The following is a 12736-nucleotide window of genomic DNA, read 5'->3' on the forward strand; positions in this document are numbered from 1 at the left end:
TACTTAGCTCCTTCACAGTTAAAAATTTTAAAGAAAACATCATCAGTGCTTCTTCAGACCTGGGCCTTTACCCCTGGTTTTTCAGGGACAGCTGAGGCTAAGCCTAGAACCCACCCACCAACACATTCCCAGGCAGACTTCCGAGGTGACAGGCAGAGCTGTGTAGACGTGCTGGAGGGTACTCAGGGCTAACCATGAAAGTGGCTGTCACCGGTCTCACTGGGGATGGAAGCCAAGGCTCCTGTGTGCTAGTGAGCAACTCTACCAGTTGAGTTACAGCCTAAACCCGGGGTCATTTTTTTTTAAGCGAAAGTTTGAACTGGGAGCTGGAGGTAGAAAGAATCAGAAAAATTCCAGTGTAGAACTTGGCAGTGCAGTAATACCTGGGTGGCTGTCACAGGGATATGGGTTGGGGGGACAGACAGGTGGAGCTTGATGTGACTGTGTCTCAGGTGGAGATAGTATTGTGAGTATTTGGTGGGACACAGGCTGTCCCAGCTACCTAGTTCCTACCTGTTTTCTATATCTTTCCTCCTTTCTTCTCAAAGCCCCCACCTCTTGTTTCATTGTTGCTACCAGTGGCAGTAAGACCAGGGCACCAGATTCAATGCATTGGCAAGTAATGTTCTTGGCATTGAGCCATGGCCTGAATTTTTAAGACACCCCAGAACTATCTATCCTATGTCCAAAAAGCAAGCCTGCCAGGGTGCTGCCAAAGGAGGCGGGACCTGGGGCCAATCATGGCAGCAGCAAGGGATAAATAAACTCTAAGAAGTGCTAGTGCTAAATCAGAAGCCCAGAAAATTAGAGGGCTGGTGTGTTTGCATGTGTGTATGGGGTCAGGCAGCAGTCAATGTCAGGTGTCATTTATTGGGTGCCATCTCTCTTGTTTTCTTAGTTTTTTTTAAAAGATCTATCTATCTATCTATCTATCTATCTATCTATCTATCTATCTATCTATCTATCTATCTATCCATCTATCTTTCTATCTATCTTTGGGTTTGGTTTTTCCAAGAGGGTTTCTCTGGGTAACAGAGCCCTGGCTATCCTGGAACTCACAGAGAATCACTTACCTCTCCTCCCCATCCCAGTGTTTGAATTAAAGGTGTGTGTCATAATGCCCTGCTATTTATTGAGTGTGTGTGTGTGTGTGTGTGTGTGTGTGTGTGTGCAGTACCTGCAGAGGCCAGAAGAGGGCATTAAATCCCCTGGAACTCAGGTTATAGGAACCAAACCTAGGTCCTCTCAAGAGCAAACCTCTCCACCCCATTGTTTTGAGACAGGGTTTCTTATTGGGATGGAGCTCTCCAATTTGCCTATGCTGGCTGGCCAACAAGCTCTAAGGGCCCCTCTGTCACACCTAGTTTATTTATTTTATTGTTTTCTGAGGTAGTTTCTCTATGTAGCCCTGGCTGCCTTGGAACTCTCTATGCAGACCAGGCTGACCTTGAACTCTCAGAGATTCACCTGCCTTTACCTCCCTCAGATGATGTTAAAGTTGTGCACCCTAAACCAGGCCTTTTATTTTTATTTTTTGAGGCAGGGTCTCTCTGTGATCCTAGCTGATCTTAAATTCTCAGAGCTCTGTCTGCCTCTTGAGTACAGGGCTTAGAGGCATGTGCTACCATACCTAACTTTTTTCTTCCTTTCTTTTCTTTTGGTTTTTCGAGACAGGGTTTCTCTGTGTAGTCCTGGCTGGGCTCAAAGTCACAGAGATCTGCCTGCCTCTGCCTCCCGAGTGCTGGGATTAAAGGCATGCACCACCACTGCCCGGCTAGGTGTTGTTTTTAAAATTGTATTTTTAATTAAGTTTTTTACATCATTTCTCCCTTCCTTTTCCTCCCTTCAGCCCTTCCCATGCACCTCCATTCATGGTGTCTTCTTTCTATTTAAAAAATATATACATTTTATATTACAAATATGTGTATAATGTGATACACACATTTATTTATTGGCTAGTTTTATGTCAACTTGACACAAGCTAGAGTCACTGGAGAGGAGGAACCCTCAACTGAGAAAATACTTCATAAGACTGGGCTATAAGCAGGCCTGTAGGGTATTTTCTTAATTAATGATTGATGGGGAAGGGTCCAGCCCATTGTGGGTGGGACCACCCATGGCTGGTGATCCTGGGTGCTATACGAAAGCAGGCTGAGGGAGGAGGCAGAAATCCTTAATAAATAAATAAATTAAGAAAAAAAAAAGAAAGCAGGCTGAGCAAGCCATGAGGGGCAGGCCAATAAGCAGTACCCTTTCATGGTCCGTGTGTCAGTTCCTGTCTCCAGGTTCCTGCTCTGTTTGAGTTCCTGTCCTGACTTCCTTCAGTGATGGACTAGATGTGGAAGTGTGAAGCAAATATGTCCTTTCCTCCCCAACTTGCTTTTGGTCATGGTGTTTCATTGCGGCAATAGAAACCTTAACACATGCACACTCACACACACACACACACACACACACACACACACACCCCTCTCCTACTGAGTCTCTTTAGTGTTGCTTGTCATATTTATGTTTTAACCACTTGTTAGTGGATAATCAGTCAGGAGGCTCATCTCTGGGGAAGACTAATTCTCCCCTTTCAGCAGTTGTGAATTGTGTGTAGCTCTTCATCTGGGGGTGGGGCCCTGTGGGATCCCCCCCCCCCATTTATGTTGGCGTGTTACCTGGTGCTGTCATTGTTCAGGTCTTGTTTAAGCAACTACATTGTTGTAATTTCATGTGTGTCCTTCCCTGTCATAAGTAGAAGAGCAGTTTCGCAGTAGACTTCCTGGTCCTCTGGATGGTGTTCTCTGCCCTTACAGTCTTTCTGCCCCCTCTTCCATGATGGTCCCTGAGTCTTTGGTGTGGGTATTAGTTGAGACTGGGACCCACCCCCCCAGTTAGTGGTTTTTGGACTTTTGACTGGTTGTGGCTTCCTATAATGATCTCCATTGCCTGGGCTGGGGCACAGGATCTAGGTGTTGTTTTAAAGCTCATAGCATTTGGGGACAATTCATCAGGCAGCAGAAACTAACAGGAAAGGAGAGGTATAGCGTCACACGAGCCTTTCTAGGCAGCCTTCAGGCTCACTCTCCTGTGTGCCTGCTCACAGACTGCTGGCCGGCACATGGATGTCACCTGGAACCAAATCCCAGCCATGCCGCAAGCTGCCATGCCACCTTAAGGAACCAGGCTTGTCCTCATTCTGGTGGCTCCTCTCTGAAGGAAATGATAGTGCCTAGAGTATGTCACTCTTTAAGGGTGTCCTCTCCCGCTTCCTGGACATGGCAGTCAGGACCTCAGCATACCTGGGACATAGAGCTGCCATCTGTCTTCTATATCCCTTGCACCTGACGAGTTGTCCCATGGTACCACATCCTACTCAGGTGCCCCATGGTTGCCGAAGGTCCTCTGAAGACACATCAACGCCACCTCTACATGTCTTAAACCCTCTTCAATCAAACCAGCTACTCGCCTGAGTTAAATTTCTGTCCTGTCACTTTCCAGGACCCAGGTCCTCCCAGCATGGCATCATGGTCTTTAGGACTGGCTGCTTGCAGCTCTTTCCCAAGTGGCTCTATCAAGAGCCTAGCACTGCACTTCTGGCGTCCCTTCCTTTGCTTGGGGATGTTGCTCTCCACCCTATGGAACAGCTGCTTTCTGGAGGGTCTGTGTCCAACCTGTCCCCTCCCAGTCCATCCCCATTTCAGCCTCCAAGGAACGAGGAGGGACTTAACCCAGGAAGGCCCACTTTGGAAGGGAGGTCAACTGTGGGTGGATAAGCCAGAGCAGAACAGTGTGTGTGTGTGTGTGTGGTGGCCTCTATCTGTGTCTGTGTGTTTGTCTGTTTTAACCATGAAAGCCCCAGGTTCAAGGACTCCCAAGGCCCAGCACTGGAATGACTTTACCCGTGTTGTTGCCACAGTCTCTCTACCATGAAACCTTGACCTGCTGCCCACAGACCTCCTCAGAGCTGCATTTAGAGGAAAATTAGAGGCTATGAGGACTCTACAGTGCTGGCAGACCCGTGAAGCTCTGTGAGGAGGGCACCCAACGCTGATCAAGGCCAACAAGGGTTTGTGGGGCGTTCAGCAGAAAGCCTCTTATTGGGGGGCAATTTTGTGGTTTGGGCCTACAATTTCCATGCAAGAAAGCAGGCACAGTTAATGCAACAACCTTGTAAACCTTGTCCCTGCCAACCACCATCGAAGCAGCCTGTGAACCCTCATTCCACTCTCTCGGCAACCCTCTTCTGCCAGACTTGGAATTTTACAAGAACATCCATGGGGCCTGTTTCTTCAGATCTGAGTTGAAAATGTACACTCCCCTTGAGTCTCCTTTTCTCTTTTTTAAGAGGAGAATTCTTTTATGCGTGTGTGCATGTGCGTGTGTGATTGTGTTAATTATGCGGTTGTGTGGGTATGTGCATGTGAGTTTCGTTTCCCATAGAGGCCAGAAGAGGGCATAGTATCCCCTGGAGCTGGAGAAGCGGACAGGTGTGATTCTTCCTATGTGGCATCTGGGAACTGAACTTGGGTCCTCTATAACAGCAGCAGCACTCTGTACCACTGGGCATCCTTCCAGTTCAGAATCTCATTTTAAAAATTATATTTATGTATTTTGTGTATGTATGTGGTCACATACATGCCACAGCACATGGCTGGAGGTCAGAGGAAAACCACTGGTACTCAGTGCTTCCTGCTGTGTGGGTCCCAGGGATTGAACTCAGGTCTTCAGTTTTGGCAGCAAGGGCCTTTACCTGTTGAGCTATCTTGCTGGTTTCATTTTTGTTGAGCTTCGTTGTCTGCTGTTGCCTGAGTCCTAGGACACCAAAGTTTTCATGTCTTACCCTGGGGTCTTAGAACATAAGGGACCTTGTAAGAAGGAAAAGGAGAGTAGGGAATAGGAATGATTTCAAGAGTGAGACATCCTAGTTGGGGTGTTTGTTGCATGGCCAGGAGTGTCTTGGTGTCATCAAAAAACAAGGAGCGTTTGTATCCTCTTGGACTTGCAGATTGGATGGGAAGTGCCATGCCTTGGAGGCTTGGTTCTCACCTAGTGGATGTGGTCACGTATAACAGATGGGTCCAGTGTTGCTGGCCTCATCTCTGGGCTTATAATCTGGTGGCTTTCCTAAGAGAGGGTGGAAACACCCAGAAGTGGGGCTCAGCGGGGTGAAGTGGGGCTCAGTTGGAGGAAACAGTCACTGGGAATGTGTTTTTGGGGACTACATCTTGTCCTAGGTGTCTCTCTCTTCCTTATCCTAAGAGATGGGGTGAGAAATGGGGATGGAAGGAGATGGGCCAGAGCAGGGTTTGGTATCTAAGATGTGAGTCTCCATCTTCTCAGTCACATGGGCCTGTGAGCCTGGGACTGTCACATTGTCCTGTGATTGTTGGTAACGTGTTGGTGTCAACATAATCTTGGAGATTTTAGTTTTCTTTCTTAGGCTCAGTTCCTCCTGTCCCCATGTCTAGTGTGGGGCAACCCTCTGGTTCCCTGCCTAAGAGAGGACTAGAAGTTTCCAAACAGACTGTGTCCTACGACACTGAGGCCAACAGCCACCAGAGCACACCCATGTGACTGTCCCTGCAGTGCAGGTGCCTGGTCCCAACCCTGGGCTAGTGGAGGTCAGCCGGCTGAGATGACTCAAAGGACAGAGAAGCAGACTCTGCTTCTCCCCATTTCCGGTCTGGTTTCCTTGAGCCAGCAATTGTTTTCTGATCACGTCTCTGGACCCCATGAGAACAGAGCCCAGTGGGTTTTGCTAACAAATAACAAGTCCAGGAGCGATGGCTGCTGAGGAGGCAGATCTCTCCTGACTAGCCACAGGACTCTGCACCAGTTCAACTCCACTGAGCCTGCAAACAAACAGAAACAACGAGCCGGTCCAACAGGAGCAGAGTCTGTGCCTACGCTCTAAGGGTTACATCTTTTCCCTGCTGTTTAAAGATGGGGTCTCACTATGTGTTCAAGGCTGGCCTGGAAGTGGAGATCCTCCTGCTTCAGCTTCCTGACTGCTTGGGAGTACCTCGTGCACCATCACTTCTAAGGCCAATAGGTGGTGGGGGATGCTCCTGGAGGTCAGAGGACACTAGCAGGGGTCAGTTCTCTTCTCCTACCAGGTGGACTTCAGAGATGACACTCAGGTCGTCAGGCTTGGCTGCAGGTACCTTCACCCACCAAACCATCTCGCCAGTCCCCAAGATACTTTCCTTATGAACAGCCCGACAACTAGCAGGCGTGGACTCTTTGATGGATTCTGAAGTCACGTGAGTCAGGGAGGGACACTGTTGCACGCTTTTCGTACTCACAGTGCAGTTACATGTCAAAGCTCCGAGAAGCCCTGCAGCCAAGAAGCACACCTGCTTGCTGTCAGTGTCCCCGCTGTGTGCCCTTTGTCACCCCCACAGACTTGCTCCAGAAATACTATTTGGACCTCAGTGCCCTGGCGACAAATGCTCAAAAGCAAAGCAAAGCAAACAACAGCAACAGAAAACAACAACGAAGAGGAGTGTATAGAATAGTCTGCCCTTTGCCCTCAATAAGGACAGTAGTGGCGACAGAGACTGTAGGGGTACTCCGTAGAAATAAAACCAGACTCTGCCGGGCACCACCAGCTGTGAGGGACCTGTTCTATCCTCGTGGTCCCACAACTGAGGGCTTCCTCTTTTCGTCCCTTTGAGCTATTTAGCAGTGTCTAAGGATGTTGGCTTTGTTTTTGAGACAGGGTCTCGTGTAGCCCAGGCTGTTCGCAAATTCGCTACGTGGCTGAAGATGGCCTTGAATTCCTGACCCTCCTGTTGACTACAGGTGCTCACCACCAAAGCCTGGTGTATGCGCTGTGGGGCCTGGAGCCCAGGGTATTATTGTTCAGTCTCGCTTGCCAGTACTCCCCTGACCCGGCCCCTGAGACCCGGTCCCTGAGGATGCCCGTTCTCTTCTGCGTTTTATTCCTCGAATTCCCAGGAATACTTTGTTTGGTTATCTGAGTTCTCTGACCTGTACATCATGTTGTCTTTCTTTTTTTTTAGAAAAGACTCATTTGTTTTTATTTCATGTGTATTTGCCAGCTTGTCTGTGTATGTGTCATGTGCATTAGTGCCCACAGAGGCCAGAGAAGGGTACTGGATCTTCTGGAGTGGGATTATAGACGGTTACAGTGAGCCGCCATTGCAGGTGCTGAGCGCCGAACCTGGGGCTTCTGCAGGAGTAGCCAGTGCTCTTAGCCACTGAGTCATCCTCCAGCGCCAGAGCTTGCAGAGAGGGTAGTGAATTTTCAAGCATGTGGCTCAGTGCCGTTTATTTATACAAATGACTCTTGTCCCCTGTCTGTCCCTCCCTGCGCTTTTTATGGAGCACAGGATTATGGAAGAATTTAAAATAGGTTTTTGCATGTTCAAACCCATTTATTCTCTTGATCCCCATTTGTGTATTTGGCATTCACTTCTACACAAATGGGAAAATGCAATTCTGCTTTCTCAGGGTTAGCTCGGGCTATGTGAGAGCAGGTCACAAAGAAACAGAAAGGGGGAGAGATCAAAATTACATGTGTCCCAGGACCCTTTATTAGAGACCAAGCTTGCTAAAAATTAGTCCAGCCTTTTCAAAGGATCAGTCAAAGGCAGAAGGCTGAGCCCCTTCCTGACTGTGCACTAAGGAAGACTTCACAGAGGGTCGGTGAAATGGTTCAGTGGATAAACGTGCATCGCAGAAGTTGATTCCTGGAATCCATGTGGTGGAGGAGAGGACTGACTCCTAAGAGTTTCTTCTGAGCACTGCACATGCACCATGACATCACACACGCACACACCCACGCACACACCCACGCTCACACACACATGCGCACACACACGCACGCACACACACACACACACAGAATATAATTGTTTTTGTTGTTATTATTACTTTACTTTTGAGACAAGGTCTTACTATGTAGCCTTGTCTGGCCTGGAGCTTGGTCAGACTGGCCTCTAACTCACAAGAGACCCATCTATCTTTGCCTCCCAAGTGTTGGGATTAAAGGTGTGAACTACCACACCTAGCTAGAATATTAACAATTATTATTTTTTATAATTTTTTATTTTATGTGCACTAGGGTTTTGCCTGCATGTATGTCTCTCTGAGGATATTGGGTCCCCTGGAACTGGAGTTACAGACAGTTGGGAGCTGCCACGTGGATACTGGGAATTGAACTCAGATCCTCTGAAAGAGCAGCCAGTGCTCTTAACCACTAAGTTGTCGCTTCAGCTTTAGAGTAATTGTTTTTAAAGAAAGACCACTCTACATGCTGGGGAGGTGGTTCAGTGAGTTAAAGAGCTTGCTATGTGGGCATGAGGACCCGAGTCCAGATCTCCAGCACCCATGAGAAAGGGGGACACGATAATGCACGTACCTGTAACCCCAGCACTGGGGAGGCTGGGACAGGTGGATCACTGGGAGCTCCCTGGTGTAGTAATAGGAGCGGCGGGGCTGCGTCCCCAGCACCTCCGCCGCCTGGCTAGCTTATATCCCGGAATAATTACACGGACACTGTATTCTTTTAAACACTGCTTGGCCTGTTTCTATCTAGCCTCTTCTAGGCTAACTCTCGCACCTGGACTAGCCCATTTCTAATAATCTGCTGTAGCCCACGAGGTGGCTTACCAGGGATATTCTAGCCTACATCCATCCTGGGTCGGAGCCTCATCTCGTGTCCAGGAGAGGGGACCATGGCGTCTCTGCTCCAGAGAGCAGAGCTGTCGAGTCTGAGCTCACTTCCTCTTCCTCCCAGCATTCTGTTCTGTTTACTCCTCCCACCTATGTTTTAACCTATGAGGGCCAGCCAAGCAGTTTCTTTATTTTTTAACCAATGACCTTCCTCCATCACCCTGGCTCTCTGGGAGTGTCAGGTTCAGTAAGAGTCTGTCTTAAAGAATAGCTGGAAAATAATGGGAGACAGCTGACACTGACCTCTGGCCATCATGTGCATCTATCTGTATGGGTGAGTGCATGTGTGTACGTACACATACATACACACACACATGTGAACACACGTGTGCATGCAAACACACGATCATGCACACATACACATTGGACACACGTTAAGGAAACACCCCTTTGATTTGGAGCACTCTGCCCAGGTGTGTGTGGTGAGTCAGCTTTCCCTTATGGCACCGCTGAGGATAAGAACATTGGGTAGTAACAGTCCAGAGTCAAGAAACATTGCTGAGGACCTCATCCAGGTGTGTCCTATGTCAGGGTTCCATATTGTGATGGTTAGTTTTAGTTGTCAATTTGATACAACCTGGGATCACCTGTGAAGAGAGCCTCAAAAAGGGATTATCTACACTGGGTTGGCCAGTGGGCATGGCTGGGGGCAGGTGGATTGTCTTGATGAATTAATTGATGTGGGAAGACCCTGGCCATTGTGGGTGGCACCACTCCTATGCAGGGCTCCTGGACTATGAAAAGAGAGGAGAACTAGACCTGAGTACCCAAAGCAAGCTAATAATAATATGCCTGCATTCGTTTTGTTAAGCTCTCTACTGGGGATATGATGTGACATGATATGATATGATATGATGTTTGGAGTTCCTGTCTCGATTTCCCCACAATGACAGACCATAACCTGGAACCATAAGCTGCTTTTGATCAAGGTAGAATGCACAGGGATGCAAGGGACCTTTCCTGTGGCCTCAGAGTCAACTGCTGTGGGTCGGACAGTTCAGATAAGGCCCGCAGCGTTTGCCGTGGAGAGGCAGACGTCTGATGAGGTTCTGGAATGTTCTGTGCTTGTGGTCTCTTTTCATCTGAGGATCTGAAAACATCACATAATTATAGTTTGCAGAGGCCCCCTATAGTGGGTCTAATCAGATCCAGGTCGAGCCTGTTTGAGGTCTATTAAAACGAACAGCTAGCATGGCACTCGAGTCTAGCTCTGCTGTAACCAACTCCAGCTGACTCAGTCTCTCTATAATTGGTTTTTTTCTTTTTTGCATTTCTTTATTTGCATGTGCATGCAGCCCTGTTGTTCATGTGGAGTTTGGAAGACAACTTGTGAGAACCAGTTCTCTTCCCTCACATGAGTTCCTGGGATTGAATTCAGTACATCAGGCTTGGCAGCAAGAGCTCTTTACCCTCCGAGCCATCTTCCTGGTCCTGACCTGGACTGTTTTGATAACTTTGAGTCAGAGAGAGATACAAGCATTTCAACAAACTCATGTGGAAACTGTCATGTAGGGAATCCTTGGGTGACCCTGGACCACTGAGGTATCATGGCCTTTTATTAGCACCAACTAGCCAGCGCATTTGCGTGTTTGTGAGGTGTGTGTGTGTGTGAGAGAGAGACGTATGCACTTGTGTGTGCGTGTCTTCTTCTCTCCAATAAAGGCAGAGGCTGGAGGAAGCCACCAGGTACCCTTCTCTATCACTATCCACCTTGTTCTTTTGAGAAGCCTCTCTCGCTGAACTTAGAGCTAGGCTGGCCGTCAGCAAGCCCCAGCCATCTTCTTTCCTCTGCCTCAACACATCTGGATTTCACTCACAAGGCCACACCTGGCTTTTTAGGTGAGATTAGAGATTTTGGACTTGGGTTCATGTTTGTGCAGTAAGCACTCATGTCCCCTGAAACATCTCTCCCCAGCCCCCAGGATATTTTTTTTTAAAATATTCATTTATTTATTTATTATGTATACAATATTCTGTCTGTGTGTATGTCTGCACACCGAAGCAGGCACCAGACCTCATTACAGATGGTTTGTGAGCCACCATGTGGTTGCTGGGAATTGAACTCAGGACCTTTGGAAGAGCAGGCAATGCTCTTAACCACTGAGCCATCTCTCCAGCCCCCCCCAGGATATTTTTGACACGGCTTTATGGAAAGACATCGTACGGAAATGTTGAAAAGTACGTGCTTGATCTCATAAACTGTAAAATGCTCCTTTCCTGTGGCCAGCAATGCACACAAGCCAGAGAGGAAAAGAGCGGCCGGTGAGCTGTAATTTCCCAGAGGTCCATAACTTGTCTTTCATCTTCCATTCATCAGAAGACTTTAATCAGGGGGCATATTCCGAGGCAGTCATCCTGGGAGGAGGGGGCCTCTATTGTGTATGCACAGAACACTTCTGATGTCTCCAAAGGGACTCCTGAGTCCTAGAAGGGAGAAGCCTACACAAAAATCCCTTTGTTCTTGCAACCTGGCTGCAGGGAATCGCAGGATGGGTCCCTCGCTTCCAATACAGCTGTGATAGTGTCTGTCCCCACAGGTTGTGCAGAACAGTCCTGGTCTTCAGAGGAGGATGGGAGCAGGAGAGCCAGGCACATTAGCTATCTGCTGCAGATACCAAGATAGAACTTTCTGGCCCTATGAACCCACCCTGTCTTCCTCAGACAAGCACCTAGGTATCTGTTTGTTTAAGAGGGGACCGAAGCCATAGGAAGCCCTTGATAAGGCCACACCCCTGTTCCAATGGCCCTTCGAGGGTGAGGGTGAAGGAGCCCACAACGCCCTACCCCCCACATTCTTCTTGCTAATTCACAAAAATATCTATTTCACTGAACAAGAAGAAAAACAGTATCGTGTGTGATATAGGCCCATTGTGACACTCACACTATGTTAAACAGTCTCAGCTTAGTGGCAGGGATCACAGATAAAGGGATAGTTCCAGCGGGCAGCTGTGCCTCTGAGGAGTCAAAGGGGGTCAGGAGCCAGGGAAGCGAGGGAGATCTCACAGCTTGAGTTCCTCTGTAACCTTTTTGGAGAGAGTTCGGTCAATGTTTCTGAGGATGTGGGGGAGAGAAATTGAAGTTCTTGGGCTCTGTCCTCAGAGCCATTTAAGTGGGGTCAGTGTTGGAGCCCAGGGCGACCCTGCCATTTAGGATGTCATTTAGAATGTCATCTGAGCTGCCAACAAACACCCGAGAGAAGGCTGCCTGCCTACTCAGGGCGCTGTCCTGCTCAGTGCCAGGACTGACAGCTGACCTGATCTGGTGTGGAATACAGTGATGGATAAGTTCCCATGAGGCTCTGCTGGGAGCTCAATGCAGCCAAAATCAAGCAGGAAACGAGTAGGGAAGATGTGGGCCTATGGGAATGGTAGAAAAGTCTGTAAGGAAGGGTGGAACTGTGATTTATCCTGCCTCGGAGTGGCTGGGAAGCCCTGTTTTGTAGGTGCCAGTCTAGCCGGACCATAGAGGATGCACACATTCTCCTCGGTGGAGGGGCGCATCAACTTTCTTGGGATGCCATGATGGGGGCTTCAACAAGAAGGCCTGATGCAGAGGTGTCACGGGGCTAGCTCCTCTGGAAGCTTCTCTCCTTGGCTTACAGATGCCATCTTCTCCTTACATCCTCATGAAGTCATCTGTGTAAGCGTTTGTATTCTCATCTCTTCCCACAGAGGAGGTCACCTTAGCAGCAGAGCCAGGGGTCGCTGAAAGAATAGGCTCTTTGGTTCTTCAGGATGCAGAGCCCGAGACAAGGGTTTGGGTCCTCCATGTGATTTATTGAGGGCTTGAAAATGTAACTCGGTGCTTGCATACCTGTGCCAGGGCCTGGGTTCAATCTCCTATATCCACCTAGGAAGGAAGTGAAAGCAGCCGAGGCAGCGTTGGTGGGGGTGGGGGCCTCTAGGAGGGCCATGAGGGATCTTAGAGAGAGTCTGGAGTGTGACTTACACTACATAATCGGCACCACTGTGGGGCCTTTCTTTCTCTAGATCAGTGTCACCCTATGACTCTCCTGACTTGGAGTCCCCATGTGTTGTTCTGGGTCAGC

The sequence above is a fragment of the Microtus pennsylvanicus genome, chromosome 5 (genome assembly GCF_037038515.1).
Source record: "Microtus pennsylvanicus isolate mMicPen1 chromosome 5, mMicPen1.hap1, whole genome shotgun sequence".
Lineage (NCBI taxonomy): Eukaryota > Metazoa > Chordata > Mammalia > Rodentia > Cricetidae > Microtus > Microtus pennsylvanicus.